A 22,223-nucleotide genomic window follows, 5' to 3' on the forward strand; every position below is an offset into this window, starting at 1 on the left:
CGCGAAGCCCTATCGCTCTGTTCGCAATTCACCGGCTACAGCTCATCCCTACCGGCGCTACAAATACCGGCAGTTTGTTCGCTGACAAACCAGCTTGAGAATTTGAAAGAACTGACCACGAAGCACGTTGTAGAACCCAGAGATACTCCATTATATATCCGCTCCCGCCCGTCTAAACCCTGGAAGAGCATAGTATTCATGTGGGCTGTCGCGTAATCGCTACTGTGTATTGCGCGTTAAAAAGCCCAGGCCAGCAATCGTGCTGCGCCGGCCAAAATTGTTCAACTACAGCGAGTAGGGGTGCATAATGTAACAAAAAAAAAATTCACTCTTTCTAAGCTATGAAGTCTCATTTTCTTTTCTTTGGTATGTAAATTCGTGTCAAATTCAATGTTACTATTTTAACCGCACTGTGTCTACTTCAGCTATGCACCTTCCCGGTTCTTATCATTCACACGAAAAAATGCCGAGTCTGGGAAGGAGAGTGTTTTTCGCATATTCAGAAATCGTTGCAGGAGGCAGCAGACGAAATGATAACCCGAAGAAGGCGATTACTGAAAAGAACTATGCTCCATCAATTTCTTTTTTCGTTCGTTATGGCGGCTGTTGCATTTCCGACCCCTCCCTCTCTTTGTTTACATTGTCAGCGGCTGTATAAAAACGCTTTTAAGTTGATGTATACCATACACTAAATTGTGGCAACTACTTTTTCAGACTCTTCACAAATAAGAGAAAAAGGCTGAGTGACTATATTGCGACCGCTTTTAACATCGCAAACAGCGCCATTCTATCCCTTGTGAGATGTGCGACTTTACCGATGATTCGAGTAGATGCGATTCTCGCGTAAGCGAAAGGTATTATTATACAGCCATCATCGTCAGTTTGCTTGCTTAAAACGGGCGCGGTAAAAGCGGGATCTCAGACGGCTGCACACATTCCAGGTTCGGAGAAATGACAAGGAATCTAAATGTTTGCGACACCGTTCTCGATTATATTGAGGTGCATTAGAAGGGACGCGGGAACGGTTAATAAAATTATATTTTGATGCTTAAAATGGGGGAGTCGCGCAATTTTCTACAGCTAAAATGGAGAAAGTGCGGCAATTGGGATGAAAGCACGAGAATCAGTTGGGTATGAGTGTGTATTTTTGTGTACACTGAGGTATCACATATATATATGCATATATATATTCTAAGGAAAAAGTGGCACGACAGACAGGCAGGGGTTTTACCAAGCGCGCGCTCGGCACTGGCGTTTCTTGAATGCTGTACCGCCATTAATATTGGCTGCATTTTCTTCTCATCTTTTATTAAAGCTCCTTTACCAACAACTCATTAATATATATATATATATATATATATATATCAGTGTGTCGAACCGAAAAAAATATGAGTTCGGTTACGGTTCAGGTTCAGGTAAATTTATTTTGTTCCGGTTCAGTTCCGGTTCGATTAATTCGATCCGCGAACCGGTTCGCGAACCGGTTCGGGGCGCTGAACCGGTTCGGAAATTATAAATGACAAATTGCAACATCAAAATAAATTACAAATAAAACATCTTAAATCAGCACATACGAAACGGAATACATAGTAGTGTAAGGCTCAGTGATTTCTACAAGGAATGGTTTCTTTATGTGCACTCAAAGGTTACCTCACCGACGTTTACGCATTCGGACTTCATCTGATTGGGTCCGACGCAGTAGCTGTAAAATCCGCAACCTCCTTACAAACCCACTTACAAGTAGAACTCGCTAACTATCCCGCCACCTCGGCGTGTAAGCAATTGACCTTTTTCGGAGAATTTTGTGCGCATGCCCGAACTTCAGGAGAGAGTAGGAAAGGGAAAGGCGCCATCTTTGCGGGCTCTCGTCGTACGCTGCCTGGCTTCGCTCGCCTTGCTAGGCGCGTCTGTCCGGCACTGTCGCGATGCCTCACCGCTGCTCGGCTGTTGGATGTAGAAACAGCAAGAAAAACACGCCGAACGTGAGCTTCTTTAGATTCCCGAAAGCTACCGCGCACCTCAAGAAGAGAGAAAAATGCATTCAAGCGCTGCGACGCCAGAACTCCGACGGGACGCCTCGGCAGCCATCTGCGAACTCGCGTGTTCGCAGCGTCCACTTCATTGGAGGTTAGTTCATTCATATTTGTTTGAGCTCAGGAGATACAGGCCATACTCCGTGCAGGCTAGCCATTCATAGCAAGGTTTTTGTTCCTGATTTTTACGACGCAGGGGTATCTTCACGAGGCCAGAATCACCCGGACTTCGCTCCCTCCTTGTTTACATAGAAGCCGACACCTGCCTCCGCACCGAGTTTGCTTGCACGGTACAGCAGGGCAGCGAAGAGGCGGGACGCCAAGCCGTTGTCACGGAAAACAGATCTTTACACTGTCGCATAGTGTAAAGAGCAGGCCAGCTATGTGCTGGCATGTTCCGCTCAACCTGCAAAGTTTATATTTACGCTTGAAACACATTAAAATAATGAATAAAAAAATGTCCTCTACAGAATTTTATATCAACACGTCATCTAGTTCGATAAGTAGATCGATGACATAGCTTGGCCCTTTTCAGTTGCATGCTGAAGTACCACAAAAAAGAAGAAGACGACAGATCTTGTTTTTTGTTTTGTTTTTTTAGATAACTGATCGCGTCACGCATAAAATATGATCAAAGGACTTGCACACACGGATCTTGATACAAATCTGCCGAAAGGATAGCGACTATGGGGATCACGCCTTACAAATATTGACACATCTTGTAATCCTTAAGACACATTATTACAATGCCACGGGTTTTACCGAAGAAATAAGCTCACACTGCAACGCAGTCGCAAGACGCTTGAACGACATCGGCACTCTTGGAAAGCGATATCAGTTGCCTGTAATGTCCCGGCTTCATAGACGGTGCACACGTGCTCTTTACAAGGTGAACGGTGTGGTCGGGATCAAAGTTGTTCACCATGACCTTCTTGAGGTAGGCTTCTTTGAAGGCCCATCCTTTCCGGAGTTGTCTGCAGTCCTTCGCCAAGTACCGATCGACGCACGCTGTGTTGACGACCGGTACCGATGCAGCACCGGCACTCCATCCGTCTTGAAAAGCGTACAGACGGATAAAGTCCGAAGTGTCGAAGACGGTTGCTTTACTCGTTATCAGCCATTTGTAGGGAACGACAACCGGAAAACAGCCAGAAAAACTTTCCACAACGAACGCACCAAAACGATCGCGTCGAGGAAGCGAACGGGGTGACGGGAGGACGGACTGAGCCCGCAAACGTTTTCAATTATCTCCACGAGGGTGCGCCACGGTCGCTTCAACGAACTCTGAAAAAGGTCAATTGAAGGAACAGTGGGGAGAAAATACAGCTTTCTTTATTTGAACTAGCCTTCGGTAACTCAAATTAGACCCTTAAAGGAGTTTTCATTAAACAAGATACGGAATAGGAAAAGCACTTCACCGAACGCAACGCCAGAAGGACGTAATAGGATAAATATTAAAATAGAAGAGTTCGCTGTCTCACAAATATGTTAGCTTCTAAGTGCCTATACGAAACCGGATGCATTATAATCAAACTCCACAGCCTTTTCTTTTCTCAGTCCGATGGAAGCAAGCTTCAAGAACTCGCGCGTTCTAGAAACGTGTTATGAAATGAGCACACAGCAGCATTTAGGATTTACGAGATTGTAGGAAAATGAAATCCTGTGACGCGATTTTCTTTTTTTTTTTTTTTTTTGCACAGCCTTCCAATTCTTTTTTTTCCGTGCAAGCCGCGACCAGCGCAATACTGGTTCCTATATCAAGATTCATGGATGCAGCGTTTGTCAAGATTCATGGATGCAGCGTTTATATTCCTAAGACTGAGTGGAGAAGAAAAATATGTAAGCGAGGTGTGTGTCAGTTGACGGCACTTAAAAAACAAATGGCATTGATAGCACACTCATTGTCAACAGCGCGTGGCCGAACCGTTTTGACATGAGCCGGTAACCGTTATTTTTTTTCCGGTTCAGTGCCGGTTCGGGTTCATCGGGATAACAATATAACGGTTCGGGTTCGGGTTCTGTTCCGGAAAAAATACCGGTTCGGTTCCGGTTTTCGGTTCGGTTCGGTTCCGGTTCGACACTCTGATATATATATATATAAATATATATATATATATATATATATATATATATATATATAAATATATATATATATATATATATATATATATATATATATATATATATATATATATATATATATATATATATATATATATATATATATTGTTGTGGAAGACGAACACTCACACCGTAAAGAGTGTTGTGCAAAACGAAGACTTGCAAATACAGGAAGGAAGGAGAAGATTAGAGTGTGCCAGTGAGAGAATGGACGCCATTAAAGGCTGACGGCGAACCTGACGAAACAAAGCCTTCGAATTGCCTTCTGCCATAACAATTGGTGTCAGAAGTGGGATCATGGAAACCCGAAGCACCGCCCAGGGGAATCAGCACCATGGGTCTCACCTGTAGTATTGGTAAAGAAGAAAGATGGGAGCACGAGGTTTTGTGTGGATTATCGTAGACTGAACAACGTCACGAAAAAGGACTCCTACCCTCTTCCTAGGATCGACGACACATTTGATGCAATGGCCGGTGCCTCCTGGTTTTCTACGCTTGATCTCAGGAGCGGCTATGGGCAAGTTGAGGTAAAACCCTCAGACCGTGAGAAGACAGCGTTTACCACAGGCGATGGTTTGTGGCAATTCAAGGTAATGCCCTTTGGCCTTTGCAACGCGCCAGCGACTTTCGAGCGCCTCATGGACAAGGTTCTTGAAGGTTTGCCCCCCAATGTGTGTCTCGTATACCTTGATGACATATTGGTGCACGGAGAGACTTTTGAAGGTGCTCTTCATCATCTGTCAGACGTCTTTGAGCGCCTAAGACAAGCGAACCTAAAATTGAATCCCAAAAAATGCTCGCTATTCCAGAAAAGAGTTCGGTACTTAGGCCACATTGTCTCTGAGAATGGGATGGAGACAGACCCCGACAAGACGGACTGTATTCGAAACTGGCCCCAACCACACAGTCATCGTGAACTCAAGAGTTTCTTAGGCCTATGTACCTACTCCGACGTTTTGTCAAGAACTTTGCTACCGTGGCCAAACCACTCTATACGTTGACAGAACAGAACACGAAATTTCACTGGAACATGCAAGCTGAGGAGGCTTTTCTTCAACTCAAGAATACCCTTACTTCACCTCCTATCCTCGGATTTCCCCATCCGAATCGTCAGTTCGTCCTGGACACGGATGCAAGTAACGTTGGTGTGGGTGCAGTCTTGTCACAGTTAGAGGATGGAACAGAACGGGTAATTGCGTACTACAGTCAGGTATTAAAGAAAGCAGAACTAAACTACTGCGTCACAAGAAAGGAACTGCTGGCCGTAGTTAAAGCTGTAGGACATTTTCACCATTATCTCTACGGCAAGCGCTTCCTCTTAAGGACCGATCACGCGTCCCTCACCTGGCTTTTGAATTTTAAGAACCCTGAAGGACAAGTTGCAAGGTGGTTGGAGCGTTTACAACAGTACCAATTTAATGTCCAACACCGAGCTGGTAGGAAACACATGAACGCCGATGCACTCTCGCGAAGGCCTTGCTCACGAAAAGATTTCTACCCGTGCCTTGATGCTGAAGAGCACTCCGACCTCAACAGCACGGATCCACCGTCTCAGTCAACGGTCACGCGACAGGCGGTGATCACGCGTCCATCAACCGATGATGATCCCACTGACTGGAGTGACGAAACCTTGCGTACGCTTCAAAGAGAGGACGACAATATTCGGCTTCTTATACAGTGGAAGCAAGAAGGCGAAAGGCCGGATTGGTACCGGATTGCACCGCACAACCATGTCGTCAAAGCCTACTGGGCTCAATGGGATTCTCTCCTCATGCAAAACGGCCTCATGTTTCGCTGCTGGGAAAACAACGATGGAGTTAACTTTTCCCTTCAACTTGTCCTGCCTCAAGTGCGAGTCAAAACTGTGCTGCAGGAACTCCATGACAGTCCTACGGGCGGACATTTTGGGGTACACAAAACTCTACAGGGAGTGCGTGACAGATTCTACTGGGTTGGCGCCAGCGGTGACGTGCGCGAATGGTGCAGAGGCCGTGACCACTGCATATCGCGCAAAGGACCTCCCTCTGGTTGCCGAGGACAGATGAGAACATACAACGTTGGCGTGCCGTTTGAGCGAGTAGCCATTGACGTCGTAGGGCCACTACCAGAAACAAGAGAAGGAAATCGGTATCTAATAGTAATTGCAGACTACTGCACAAAGTGGCCAGAAGCTTTCCCTGTTCGTAAGTACGACGCAGCAACCATCCCTCGAATCTTGCTTACAGACATCGTATCGAGATACGGAGTGCCCCTAGAAATCCATTCTGATCTGGGACGCACTTTTGAGTCGCAGACCTTCAAGATTTTGTGCACAGCACTTAGGCATAAAGAAAACTAGAACAACACCATTACATCCACAGTCGAACGGTATGGTGGAGAGGCTCAACCGGACCTATCTCTCTTCGTCAACGAGCACCAGGGCAACTGGGACAAACTGGTTCCCCTCTTTTTACTTGCCTACCGTTCAGCTGTCCACGCAGCAACAGAGTACACACCATCAATGTTGCTCATGGGGAGAGAGCTAAGAATACCTGCGGACATTATGTTCGGTACTCCGGCGCCACCACCACGGGAGGCAACGCGTGAAAATGTTCACTTAGATCACGCTCTCCATTTACGCAAGAAATTGGAATCTGTTCATGATTTCGCACGAAGGCATTTACAACTCAGCAGCAGCCATGCAGAGACTCGCTACAATCGAAGCGCATCCAGCCACCAACTGGAACCTGGAGATTTGGTGTGGCTATACAGACCAACTAGAACCAAAGGTCGTAGTCCAAAACTACAACGAAACTGGGATGGCCCCTACGAGATCATCAAGAAACTGAACGATGTTGTCTACCGGATCCGCCATGTTAACAACCATAAACCTCAGACAGTTCATTTCGATCGTCTCGCACCATACCACACTAAGTGAACACTTATGCGGGCCTCGGGACGAGAGCCTCTACAGGGAGGGGTGCAGTGTTGTGGAAGACGACGACTCACACGGTAAAGAGTGTTGTGCAAGACGAAGAATATCACACCATAAAGAGTGTTGTGCAAGACGAAGACTTGCAAATACAGGAAGGAAGAAGAAGATTAGAGTGTGCCAGTGAGAGAATGGACGCCATTAAAGGCTGACGGCGAACCTGACGAAACAAAGCCTTCGAATTGCCTTCTGCCATAACAATATATATATATATATATATATATATATATATATTTTTTTTTACGTGAATATTCTGTGACTTTTCAGTTCTGAAGTTTCTGAAGAAGTAATTAGAAGAGCTACTGTTAGAGTTTGACTTTCAGCACAAGGAACGAATGATAGCTTATTGCACCAGAAACCGATTAAATGAACCCAATAACTGAAAGGCGGTTGAGGACACAGTTGAGCAGGTGGATACTAAGCAACGTAATCAACAGGAGACATGGAAGCAGAAAGGACATACACAACGCTGTCTTTGACACAGCTAAAAGATTTATTCACATCAGCCCCTCTATGGACGTTTTCTGTTTCTGTCGTTCTCAGTGGCGTGAGTTTTATATCTGCTGTGCGGGACAAAAAAATTAAAAAAACATTTCAACCTGGAATATGCGAGAAAATATAGGTGAGACAAAACAAGAATCTGTGACAATAACGCATTTTTCGTAAACACCTTCCAACGGCGTGGAGAGATCAAAACAATGTTCTACAGCATACCAGAAGCGACGAAATTCGAGATGGCTGCTCCCCTGTGGAAAAGATATAAAAAGAGTTTTCGGTCGTGGCGACAGCCCGCATGAGTCAATAGCTAAGGTATGCGCGAATGCTGAGCGCGTGCTGACGACGAGCTTCCACAGTTATTTTGCTACGTGCTCTCCACACTATCAACCTTGCCGGTCTTATCAGCCTAATAATGTAGCTCGTTCTGAGCATGCACTCTAAACAGCGCCCTCCAAAATGGTGTGCAGTGAATACCCCCTAAATACCCGACCCTCTGCACCTACATCAGCCTTACAGAGTTAACTTTTTCAAGAAAAGAGTCAATTCCGCTAAAACCATACTTTCCCTCCAAGAAGGAAAAACAGGGTCAAGTTCTCCAACAAACGACAGGACAAGTTCTCAAGATACACAATGACGAATTAAGGGAACCCAAGTTCAGTCAAACCAAACAAGCACGTCCATTTCCAACTCACAAGTAAAGAATCTCCAAGAAAAGCACAACACACTAAAAAAACACAAATTAGAATGGCAAAAACGTTTGCATGTGTTTGTCCAACTCACCCGGAGGGATCACTAACAAAATTGTCTGCATATGTGATTCAAATCGCGTACTTCACTATGCGATTGGACGGAAACAATCACTCTGTAGGTCCACACAGGAAAACAGTTGATGAATTCAATTCCACATGCTTCACTATTCTCAAGTTAGCCGCCTTTGACAACACCACCCTTCTGTGTTCTAATATTCTCTCCTTGACACAACGGCCAGACTGCCCAAGGTACTAAAACCCACAAGCCAGGGTAATGTCAGCACCGACGCCTTTTTTTGCAATCCATGGCGCCACTTGTGCTTTTTCTTACACTCCTCGTTTACTCCCGATAAAGGAGCCAGACGGCTGAGCCTAAAGAAATTTTTAGAAACTACTCTGACGCCCTATTTCACTGCCAAGCCCTTCAAATTGAGAAAAAACGCGTGAAAAAATTGTTGGCATACCCATTTTCTGCCTCATTCTTTTCTTATTTCATGCCCAAGCTAACCGAGAGCTTCCTTGTTGCGCTCACCAGAACTTTCGCGGTATAACCCGAACGAACTAACCGAGAAAGCTGGTAGAAAAATGACACATCACTTAAGAAATGGCCGCATGACTCATCCAGGGCGTCATCTCTTCCATATAATTGACAACACCACACCTCTTCTGACTGCCTTCGGGTGACAAATTCGGTATGGCAAGACCGTTTTTGGCGCACCTTTCCCGCAGCGCCATCACAACCAACACCTCCTAGACTAGGAAGGCCTCAGCGCTTGCGGGTAGGTTTTCAAAGTTAACGGAGATGGAAGGCCGACCTGAGCTATAAAATATGTTATTTTTTAGTGCAATCATTTTGTTCGAGGACACCTTTCAACGCAGTTCTTAGCGTGTATCTCTTCGTTAACAATGAGTTCTCGTCGATAGTGAATTTAGACACACGAGTGTACACGCGCCGTGGCATGTAGTACATTTCAGTCGCAACATTTGTACCGTCTTCTAACTGTTATGTTTGTGCTTCAACACCAAATTGACGTGTCGAGCAAGTGGTGTGTCTTTGTGTCGTGAATGTTCTGTGTGAATACACATGATGATTTAATTCGCAGCATTCATGTTTCAACTTGATGCAAGTAGCTCTTTGAAGTACTTGCATTCACACAAACAAATTATTGGCTTAAAGGAGCTGTGCAACGATATTCAATTGGAATGTATCTCTCTATACACGAGCTTACTGGCACACCTGGGACTCAAGGATACTCACACGCAACGCCATTGGCCAAGAAACTCCTTTGTTGCGGTGTAATTTCAAGGACAAAAGCGATCCTTTTCATTCAATCTCTCCTTTGCAAAATTTGATGACGTAACTCGGGGGTCCCAGTACACCCAAGTGACGATATTTGAATGCGGTTCATAGATTGGACCCGAGCATTGCGTGGGCACTCGACTTGGGCTCGTGACAATTGCTAGCTCGAGAAGCATTCGGGTTTTGACCCGTGTCCAATCGCTGCAACGACGACAACAGCCGAGCCATAACAATGCCTGGAACTCAGCGCGTGTCCTGCGCTTTGCCAACCCCAGCGCGTGGCTATGATCAACACTGGCGGCATATAATCGGCTCCAGATCACGTGGCCGCTTGTTCTGGCTGCGAGTTGAGGGGGTGAACGCTGCTCGTTTTTCTTAAATTTTTTTCTGGAACTTCTATTGCGTGGGGTTAAAAACGAACGCGTGTTTCATAGGTCATTAACGTTAGGGATCCGTTTTAAGCGGTATTTGCGCAAAGTACAAATAGTGTTGCATTGGTCCTTTTATTAAAAGCAGATGCCACAGCGGGTGCCATTGGGGCGTCTCTGGTGCTTCGGAACGCAAGTAGGCGCACGCCAATCAAAAAGCAACATTCAGGACCCGTAGGGAGCGACCGATGACGAGGCAGCCAAGCGCGCGCGGTCATTGGTTGAGGTTAGGAGAAAACAAAATCGTGTGGACTCATTTGGAGGGTAAACAAGCTGTCGAGGTGCGCTGTAGCGCTCGATCCAGCTGTGACGCCGCCTTCGACGTCTCTACCTCTGGTTTTGTTTTGGGAACAAGTTCGCCCTATTAAACGCTACAGTTTTCTACTGCATTAATTGTCTCTCTGCTTGTCATTCGTAACATGACGACGTCTTGAGTAGGATTATTTCTGTTCTCATCGACATAAATAAGAGGCCAGGTTCTTAACAGTCACGGCATTGATTTAGGAACGTGATCACTAGGCTTCCACCTCACTTTTTATGCATCATCAAACTTGTCTCTGGCTGCTAAGAATCCAGGTAGTGACGTCATGGATAGAAACCATAAGAGGACGCCACCGAAATGTCTCGTCGCGAATAGTTCTATCTCACAGACATTTTCATTACGCCACCGCTGCCGCCATGCATCATGGGAACATTAGCTGCGTTCGACTTACCTACAACTCCTGCACAGGTGAAGAAAGGTGAAGGGCAATGCAATTCCGGTGTGTGTATTCAGATACCACCGGAAGTACACCACCCAACATTTTTCTGCACCAGTGCAGGAGGTGTAGGTAAATCGAGCGCAGCTTGTGTCTTTCTGCACTCGCTACAACCCCACATGGAGGGTCTGCGCCAGCAGAGCACGTAGCCGCACGACTTGCCCCTTGAAGTGTTGCCTGCCTTCTATGAACTACAGCATAGCACTCTCTATACTGACAAATCCTGACAGATCGCCACGAGAAGCGGCCGCCGAAATTGAAAAGGTGGAGCGGCAGACAACGTATGATAGGAGAGCCACGTGACGGGCGCCCCGCCGCGGCGAGACGCCGAAACAAAGTTCTCCCGAGCGATATAATGCCCGCTCGTGCTCATCGCGCTCCTCGCGCTACCGCTTGTTTTCTCGTCCGGCTTGAAAACCATGTTTCGGGTCTTCGCCGCTGCAAAAGCTGTGCGTTGACGTACAGGTTCCCCTAGAAATGCTCCGTGCTACCGGATCCTCGCGCTCCACATCTGCGACCGGGCACTCCATGGTTTCGTCGTCGAACAGCCAGGCTTCGTGAGTATAGAGGAGGCTATGACTACAGTTATGGCGGCGTCATGCATGCGCGGAACGTTAAGTGAGATGAATCTATTCTTTTTTACCCTTTTGGCAATACACCTATTGCTAAATTTCCCAGGCATCAAGGAGACTGCTGGGAATGTAAGTACCCCACCGCAAGCACTCGGCTTTCCGGTATAAAAGATTCGTAGTAAATAGCCAAAATAAGGCGTTGACGGACGCTCGAGCAAGATGCCACTTGTTTAGGGCATTTTTATACCGCTTACTGTTGATAGAGGCTCGTCTATATTGTGTTAAGGATTGGAACCACTGACCTGCACTCCAGACCACAGCTCCTAGGCACTTACCATCCGCAAGCATGCCACGGCGTGAAACCTTCATCAATTTCCATTGAAAGACTCGCGCCATCCTGAACAACCGGCTGTAGCCAAATTACTGTCGCTACCCCCTCCCGTTCTACCAATCAACGGGAGCGAAGGCTGCGCAAGCCGTGACGTGCATCAGGGGACTGGATATAAAATGGGGAGCGCGGGACCAAGGGGGCGCGCGACCAGAGGAACGCTCGGCCTGGTTGAACCGAGAGCGACCATTCATCCCCTCATAATTTTAATTATATCATCTAAAAGCCTACCCTGACTTGACGTTCCTGCGTTCTCGTCCCTCCCTCCGGAACCTAATAACTCACAAAGCCTGGCAATTCGACGATGGAGCCATAGAGTGCCCGGTCGCTGATTTGGAGCGCGAGGGTCTGGTAGCAGAGAGCATTTCTTGGAGAACCTGGTATTCAGGGCACAGCTCTTGCAGTGGCGAGGACCCGAAACATGATTTTCAAACCCGACGAGAAAAGAAGCGGTAGCGCGAGGAACGCGATATGCACGAGCGGACATTCCATCGCTCGGGAGAAGTGTGTTCCGGCGTCTCGCCACAGCGGAGAGCCCATTATATGACTCTTCTAGAGTGCCTTCATACACACGCGCGCTTTTGCTTGAGTGGCGACATCTCAGCCATTTTTCCGCCCAACGTTTTTTTTTTTTAGAGCGCAGCTCTTAGGGGCCCGTTTCCGGCTTGAGTGGCGTCGGCGTCGGCGTAACCAAGGTCACCCCAAGGTCACGCGGCCCCAAAGTCATCCCAAGGTCACATGACGCCCAGAGGTCACGTAACCCCTCCCCCAGGGTCACGTGACCACCCCCGGGGTAACGTGACCCCCCGCCGAGGTCACGTGACCTCCCCGATGACGTCACCATCGCTGATGGCGTCACCGGCATCCGCATCGTCATCATCATTATCACTGATGACGTCATCAGTGACGTCACTGATGACCTCACCGGCATCCGCATCGTCATCGTCATCATCACTGATGACGATGACGATGCGGATGGCGGTGACGTCATCCGCATCCGTGAAGATGACGATGACGATGCGGATGCCGGTGACGTCATCAGTGACGTCACTGATGACGTCACCGACATCCGCATCGTCATTGTCATCATCGCTGATGACATCATCGGAGTCCGCATCGTCATCGTCACTGATGACATCATCGGCATCGTCACGTAACCACCCAAGGTCACGTGACCCCTCCCCAGTACCCTACTCTCCTCCTCCTCAAGAGCTGCGCTCCAATTCGGTGTTAGAGGGAGTTGTGAACGGCTTTCACTTTTTTTTAATGCATTTTGAAGTGCGCGCCAACCGGTGTTACTCAGCTCGAGCGCGTAGCTTTAGATGATGCATAGACGCCATTTTACCGCCCATGTCACGCACCAAGTGCGCGAGAGCGTCACGCGCGTGCACATTCAGGGCAACAACGGATGTCTTCACCCTCAGACAGACAGACATGCAGGCACCAGACTCTCCTATGGTGCCTATATGTCTGTGGGTAAAGATATCCATTGTTGCTTTAAATGGTGCCAGTGCGTGACGCTCTCGCGCACTCGGTGCGTGACTTGGGTGGTAAAATGGCGTCTATGCGTTAGCCAAAGCTACGCGCTCGAGCTGAGTGACACTGGATTGCGCACACTTCAAAACGCATAAAAAAAAAGTGAAAGCCGTTTACAACTCCCTGTAACGCCGAATTGGAGCGCAGCTCTTGAGGAGGAGGAGGGAAGGGTACTGGGGGGGGTCAAGTGACCTTGGGTGGGGGTCACGTGGCCTAGGGGGGTCACGTGACGATGACGATGCCGATGACGTCATCAGTAACGATGACGATGCGGATACCGATGACGTCATCAGTGATGATGACAATGACGATGCGGATGCCGGTGACGTTATCAGTGATGATGACGATGACGATGCGGATGCCGCCGACGTCATCAGTGACGTCACTGATGACGTCATCAGCGATGATGACGATGACGATGCGGATGCCGGTGACGTCATCAGTGATGATGACGATGACGATGCGGATGCCGGTGACGTCATCAGTGATGATGACGATGACGATGCGGACGCCGGTGACGTCATTAGTGACGTCAGTGGTGACGTCAACAGTGATTATGACAATGACGATGTGGATGCCGGTGACGTCATCAGTGATGATGACGATGACGATGCGGATGCCGGTGACGTTATCAGTTACGTCACTGATGACGTCATCGGGGGTCACGTGACCCCGGGGGTCACGTGACTTGGGGAGCCACGTGACTTTGGGTGTCACGTGACCCTGGGGAAGGGGTCACGTGACCTTGGGGTGACCTTGGGGGTCACGTGACCCCCGATGACCCTTGGGGAGGGGTCACGTGACCTTGGGGTGACCTTGGGGTCACGTGACCTTGGGATGACCTTGGGGGTCAAGTGACCTTGGGATGACCTTGGTTACGCCGACGGCGACGGCGACGGCGACGCCGCTCAAGCCGGGAACGGGCCCCTAAGAGCTGCGCTCTAAAAGTGAAAGCCGTTTACAACTCCCTGTAACACCGAATTAGAGCGCAGCTCTTGAGGAGGAGGAGGGAAGGGTACTGGGGGGTGAAGTGACCTGGGGGGGTCACGTGACCTTGGGGGTCATGTGACGATGCCGATGATGTCATCAGTGACGTCACTGATGACGTCATCCGTGATGATGACGATGACGATGCGGATGCCGGTGACGTCATCAGTGACTTCACTGATGACGTCATCAGCGATGATGACGATGACGATGACAATGCGGATGCCGGTGACGTCATCAGTGACGTCACTGATGACGTCATCAGCGATGATGACGATGACGATGCGGATGCCGGTGACGTCATCAGTGATGATGACGATGACGATGCGGATGCCGGTGACGTCATCAGTGATGATGACGATGACGATGCGGACGCCGGTGACGTCATCAGTGACGTCACTGATGACGTCATCAGTGATGATGACAATGACGATGTGGATGCCGGTGACGTCATCAGTGATGATGACGATGACGATGCGGATGCCGGTGACGTTATCAGTTACGTCACTGATGACGTCATCGGGGGTCACGTGACCCCGGGGGTCACGTGACTTGGGGAGCCACGTGACTTTGGGTGTCACGTGACCCTGGGGAAGGGGTCACGTGACCTTGGGGTGACCTTGGGGTCACGCGACCTTGGGATGACCTTGGGGGTCAAGTGACCTTGGGATGACCTTGGTTACGCCGACGGCGACGGCGACGGCGACGCCGCTCAAGCCGGGAACGGGCCCCTAAGAGCTGCGCTCTAAAAGTGAAAGCCGTTTACAACTCCCTGTAACACCGAATTAGAGCGCAGCTCTTGAGGAGGAGGAGGGAAGGGTACTGGGGGGTGAAGTGACCTGGGGGGGTCACGTGACCTTGGGGGTCATGTGACGATGCCGATGATGTCATCAGTGACGTCACTGATGACGTCATCCGTGATGATGACGATGACGATGCGGATGCCGGTGACGTCATCAGTGACGTAACTGATGACGTCATCAGTGATGATGACGATGACGATGCGGATGCCGGTGAGGTCATCAGTGACGTCACTGATGACGTCATCAGTGATGATGACAATGACGATGCAGATGCCGGTAACGTCATCAATGACTATGAGGTCATCGGGGAGGTCACGTGACTTCGGCGGGGGGTCACGTGACCCTGGGGGTCGTCACGTGACCTCGGGGGTCACGTGACTTCGGGTGTCACGTGACCTTGGGGGTCACGTGACCCTGGGGGGGTCACGTGACCTCTGGGGGTCACGTGACCTTGGGTGACCTTGGGGCCACGTGGCCTTGGGATGACCTTGGGGGTCGCGTGACCTTGGGGTGACCTTGGTTACGCCGACGCCGCTCAAGTCGGGAACGGGCCCCTAAGAGCTGCGTTCTAAAAACGATTGGGCAGAAAAATGACTGAGATGGCACCACTCAAGCAAAACCGCGCGTGCGTGAAGGCACTCTAGACTCTCCACTCATCCGTTTTCTGCGGTTCTACCTTTTCTGCGGTTCTACCTTTTCATTTTGGGCGGCCGCGTCTTGTGACGGTCTGCCAGGCTTTTTTTTTAGTATAGAGGAGACTACGCTGCTGCAGACGCCAGCAAGTGCAGCGCGTTAAATACACTCGCAGCAGGCTCCTTGATGCTTGGGTAATTTGGCAAGAGATCTATTCTGGTTCCTGCGACACACAGAGTAGGTGTTGGAGTTAAAACGTGTTTGTGTTGTACACCATATAACTGAATAGCATAGCCTTAAGTTGTCAATAGTGAACCATAATATGTTGCTAGTTTGTAAGAGTTAAATAAATTTAAAAGAAATCATGTTAAAAGTGTAATGTTTTTTGCTACGCGTACACACGCACAAAATTACAGAAGAATATTTAAAGGGACCATGAAGGCAATTTACTTAGTTTTTAAAGAAGGTGTTTATGGACGCATTGGTGTCCTGGCATACCACTCAATTCTTTTTGTTTTAGAACTTTGTGACTCTTTTTTTTTTGTGCTTGCAAACAAATTTGCGAAACCGAAACGAACATTCAGATTTCCTTCTTTTTTCGCCTCTGGAAAGGGAAGTGACGTCGAGGACCACTGTTGGCATCGACAGTATTCAGTGGCCACTAAGAGCTGTTCCCGCTGTTGGTTATAGTGTATGACTTTCTGTGAAGGAAACCTGGAAGAAATGGACGACAACGCTACGCTTGCAAACGAGTTTGAGCTCCGTTCAGCGACCTTACACCGACTGAAAGGGAGATGCTGCTCAGGACAGAGAACTCTGGATTGGCGCTTGACGAGGGCACCCCAGACCTGCCACCGACCCGTCGGCCGCCGCATCAGAGCGAATTGAGTCTGTTACTCAGAGCGAACCTCCGCCCTACTCGCCGACGCCGCCGCAACGCTGTTACGGACACGCAATGCGCAGCCTACTACAGCACATAAACGCGGCATGATTGAGGAGACACCAGCTCGCAAAGCGAAATAAGAGTCAAATCGCAGGTAAGCTGGTGAACAATCATAACTGCGAAATAAAACCTCAAGAAAAGAAAACAAAAAGGGGCATACACACCTTTGTCTCAAGACCAGTACAGCAGGCAGCCTGTCATTTGCTTCCACAAGTCTTCCTTCTTCCGGAAAGAGTTGAGCACTTTGGTTACACATATTTAGGAGACACCAGCTGAACAACCCAAGCACACAAATGTAAGAAGGACGAGAGAGACGGTTGAATGCGTCTCTCTCGTCCTTCTTACATTTGTGTGCTTGGGTTGTTCAGCTGGTGTCTCCTAAATATATTCCTTCTTCTTTGTCATCCTACACACTATACGCGCTTGAAATCTATTCCTATACACGCTATACACGCAATGAAACCTACATTATACACGCTATGATACCTATTATTTCCGAACTACAACGTTAAAAAATTTTCCAACGTTCAAATTACTTTTTTTTTTTTTCAGCACATCTCACCACCGACTTTGAAGAACAAGTCACTCGTTTGACCTGTTTGAGCTAATCGGCTGTCGAGGAGCCCATTGTCGTCACGCTTCTACGGCGCACTTCACGTTTCTGCTGCCATCTCGGAGGGGTCTCAGGCATCGTTCCGGGCGTGATTATCACCCCAACTGTTTATTTGATTGGTTCGGCACCCAAACTTACGTTCGGGCTGGAACTTGGTCAGCAGTGTCTGAGACGTGACTGCCGCCCATTTCAATCGTCAAATAAAAGTTCAAAATTGCCTTCGCGGTCCATTTAAGCTTTAAGCCCCCGCTCCTTCCTAAGCCGTGCAAGTGTGTCTGCGTGGCCTGGTGGAAGAAGAAGAAGCCGTCTGGAACGGCAGCAAGAAATATGATCTCCGGTGGCAACATCCTATCCTCCACTGGCCGAGTAATTGCCGTCCCATCTGACAAAAATATATATGAATACAAGGTAATCCTACCAATTTTCCAACTGGCAACCTTATTCTGAAGTTGGTATTTCTTTATGCCGAGATCAGTGTAAGGCCTTACACGGCTCCGGACTTTCGTGATGCCATCAAGAACTCAGAAGCCCTTCGAAGCATCAAAGAAACCAGTTCCAAATGAGCCACGTTTCGATGGTGACCGTCCCAAACGTCCTTGCGAAAGCGAGACTGTGCAAACAAGGAAAGTTTATTGTTAAAGGTCGACGATGTCTCGATTTAGACCCTGACAGTCGAGGCATTAAGATGAAAACCTTATAGCTGCCTGACCATCTCGGAGAAGATGCCCCGGCATGGAGTATGTGGACTAGGATAGGGCCAGTTTAAATATGGGAAGCAAAAAAGTAAAAAAAAAATATATAGAGAGAGGAAAGAGACAAAGATAGATACTTCTGGTCAGTATCTTTATCTCTGTCTTTTTCTTCTATTTTTGTTTGTTTGACGTTTCTTTGTCTCCCAAGTTTAAGCTCACCCTATCTTAGTAATACATCAACTAGCTCAACTCAAGCACGTAGCGGAGCATAAGGACACTTTGAACAGAGAATTGAAAATCACACTTCACGAAGACATCGCTGTTGAGAAGGAGTAACATCTTCCAAAAATGTATGGATGTCAATGCCTCCTTATCGTGCCCAGTCACTCGCCTCTGTGCCTCAGCTGTAACAGAGTTGGACAGGTACGCCGCCAGTGCAAGACTCCTCATTGTTCAGCATATAGACGGTACGGGCATACTGGGGATGCTTGCGTCACAACGTATGCAAGCAGACTCCCTGGACAAAAAACCCAAGACTCTGACCAGCACACTGAACTGCCCATAGGTGTCACAGAGGTTGTCGATGTCTCAGGACACAAACCACAAACAACAGTTCTCTCAAAATACATGGAGCCAGTGCTTTCCAACAGCCGTCACCGAAGTGAAAGATGACACTAAAGGACGATCCGAACAAACTCCACCATCTGATGAAGACGACACGTCGTCCCCATCATCGGAGTAAACAATCGTTGAGGAAGGTACTTCGAGCCAAGTCAAATTTGGGGTTTTACATGCCAAACCAACGACGTGCACCTGGCACGCCCCCAGCGGAGGACTGAGGATTAATTTGGACCACCTGGGGATCTTTTGACGTGCAACCGAAACATCGGTTACACGGCGCCTTCTCCGCAATAAGCCTCCGGCAGATTGCGGGCACCTCGGCCGGGATTCGAACCCACCACATGGGGATCCGTAGGAAAGCGCTGTCGCCTCGGAGCCACCGAGGCGGCTAGGAAGGTACTTCAGATCAAGAGAAAGAAAACAGCGATGTGAAGGTAGAACCAGAAGTCATCGGGTTAGCCACAGAGACGGCGCTACCATCTTGAGTGCCACAGGCTGCTGCCACTGTCTTCCCCACGAAGGCTTCCCTAGCCGAAAGGGTATCTTCGGCAAGATCCAAAAAAGGCCGGAAGCTGGCTTAACCTAAATCGAGCCATACTCGAAGACAGCGGCAGACCTCGGGGGGATCTAGGACAGCAGAGGTGAAGACTTGAGTACGCTCTAAATTTCCCAGTGTCCTCCGCCCTTCATTTACATCTAGTTGCCCTAAATGTCAGAGGTTTATAGTCTAAAAGGAAACAATATCAGTTCTTGCGCCTTTTTAAACAGGAGAAAGTTGACATCGCGGCGGTGCAAGAAACAAAGTTATCAACAAATGAACGCCTCGCAGAGGCGTTGGAGCCCTTCTTGAAGGAATACAAGTTAGTCAAGCCATCGGTGCTTCCTCTGGTTGCTTCTTTTTTTTTTTTTTAAACAACCTGATAGGACGTTAATTTCCGTGCCTACTGGCGTGGAAGGGCGGCTCATTTCCTGTGACCTTACCTTTAGGTAGATGAATTGGCGCTTCATGTGCATATACGCCCATGATTCTCTTAAGGTTAGAATATCTTTCTACGAACTTCGAAGACCGCGTTTCAACAGAAAGAGAACATTAGTTACCATAAGCGATTTTAACTCTGGTTGTAGCGCAGACGCGACATCTACATCACAAACGAGGTATGATGGGAGTGCAGATGCTGTTCAAAGCATGCTTCAGAACACAACCTTGTTTATGTAGCTTACAGAAGAGGTGAACCGATACGCTACACAAATTACCAGGGAATCTCGCACGCACGTTTATATCGGATTTATATCTCAGGAAATGTAATTGATTCTGCGAGCTAGTACTGTGTTAAGCCGGCGTTCCTTACTGATCACTGTTGGGTATTAGTTCGTTTTGGTCAACAAAGTCAGCGAGGTGTTAGCCAGCAACTCGAAACTCAATTTAAAGCTTCTAAGAGTAGATAAGCTTTCAAAAATAGATTCCCTAGGTTTTGTAAGATGCAACCCAAAGTACTGACATGACCGTTTTTGCTCAATGGGACAGTTTCAAAAAAGAAGCAAAACCTTTCGTAACCGACCGCTCAGCAATCAACCATATTTTAACACGCAAGAATAACGTGATATTTTAAAATCTTTAACAACGTTACGTGAACTCGAATGTGAAGAGCCAGGTACATATAGTGACGATGTCAATACATTGCGGGATCAACTTCGAAAACACGAAACCGAAACACACCGAGGAATTTTAATTCGCTCACGAAAGAAACGCTTCCTCTTGAGCGAACCAAACACACTACAAAACGACTTCTGGAGGACGGAAGGCGTTAGGTACTTTCCAAAGAAATCGTGTAAATTAACAATAATCAATCGACTCTCACTAAGTCACCCAAAATTCTAAAATATTTTCAAGATTTTTACGAGAACAATTTTGGGAAAACGATACCAACCAGAGTAAAGGTAGAAGTTGAGCAATTTTGGGAAAACGATACCAACCAGAGTAAAGGTAGAGGTTGAGCAACTGCTGGCGCTGATGCCAACACTGGACGAGACGGATCTAAAGTTGCGTGATGGTCCAATAACCCTGAATGAAATAAAAGCCGCCATTAAATATCTGCCAAATGGCAAAACACCTGGGCCTGATGCTTTAAGTGGAGAATTTTATAAAAAGTACCAGGACATCCTAGTTCCCGTCCTATTCGCTGTATTCCTGGAAGCTTAGAAGGGAAAAACTCTGCGGCCTTCGTTCTACTGTGGACAAACGGTATTATTACCAAAAACCGAAGATCCTAAAATATTCAAACAGATGGAAAGTTATATACCAATATCTTTCTGTATTGGTGACTATAAAATTTTGTAAATGGGACTAAATCAAAGACCACAGTCGGTAATCAAAAAGCTGTTAGGTCAGATTTTTGCTGCAGAATACGTGGCAGAACTATTGAAACAAACGTACATGTGGCTTGTTCAGTGTTAGAGTGTGTATCAGACAACAACGCACAAGTGGCGTTTGTACTAAAAGGTCTTGCAAAAGCTCTTGACCGTGTAAGCCACTAATTTTTATTTGCTCTTCAATGTCCATGTGGGAAAGACACTTTTAGATGATGTCCAACTTTTCTACGTGAATCATTCAGCAAGAATGATAATTAATTTTATACTATCTAAGAAAATTAAAATAAGATCCTCCGTTAGCCAAGGCTACCCCCTACCATCGCTTCTTTTTGCTTTGCACTTGAGACGTTATGTTTAACATACTTAAAAAGAAAGCATCCATGGATATTTCCTGATCAATGCTGAGAGAAACGTCCTTGCATAAGCAGATGATATCGCATTTCTTTGTACTGATAAATTGGGTGTCGAAGAAGCACTTGACCTTACAGCACATTAGTGCAGTCACGGGAGCTTCGGTAAGTCCATCCAAAGACAACGGCTACTCGTATGGTTCCTGGGCCACACGACCTCCTTTTTTTGCTAGGAGGGCGTGAAATTGGGACTCTTAGATATCTTGGAGTATATTATTCTCACAAATTCGTAGTAGTGCATCTTACTAAACCTCGATGACAACCACCTTTAAAAAAATTAAAAAAAAGAAGCATGGAAAGGGGGACAGGTGTCAATTATCACAAAAGCCAGTGTCTGCAATATATGTATTGCGTCGAAGCTTATGTACATGCTTCAAGTGCTTCATTGTGCTAGAACTAACCTACAGAAAATTCACAGTATATTTGCGACATTCATATGGTGGTCAGGAGTTATGTCACATATTTGTTTTTGCCAATTTGTGTACCGCTTCCTTTTCATCAAAATGCCACTCACAATTTTCTCAAAGTCATGCTCCAACTACGTCTTGCAGAAAGTTTAATCTATCATGTCGTTTCAACGGGCAAAACATTTCAGGATGAACCTCGCTTTTTCTTTTTTTTATGAAGTAATTATGCTTTTAATTTTCTCAGTGCTCAGTTTTCATTGAAATATTTGTTTAATGTAGCAAGAAAAGCATCGTGCAGAAACACTACAGAAAGAATTTCCCCGCTACCACTTTACCGTACCTCGTTACTCAAGAACCTGTCAGCGATGTATTTAAACGATTTGAGAGGTT

Source organism: Ixodes scapularis, unplaced genomic scaffold, assembly GCF_016920785.2.
Source record: "Ixodes scapularis isolate PalLabHiFi unplaced genomic scaffold, ASM1692078v2 PGA_scaffold5__190_contigs__length_132052651, whole genome shotgun sequence".
Classification (NCBI taxonomy): Eukaryota; Metazoa; Arthropoda; class Arachnida; order Ixodida; family Ixodidae; genus Ixodes; species Ixodes scapularis.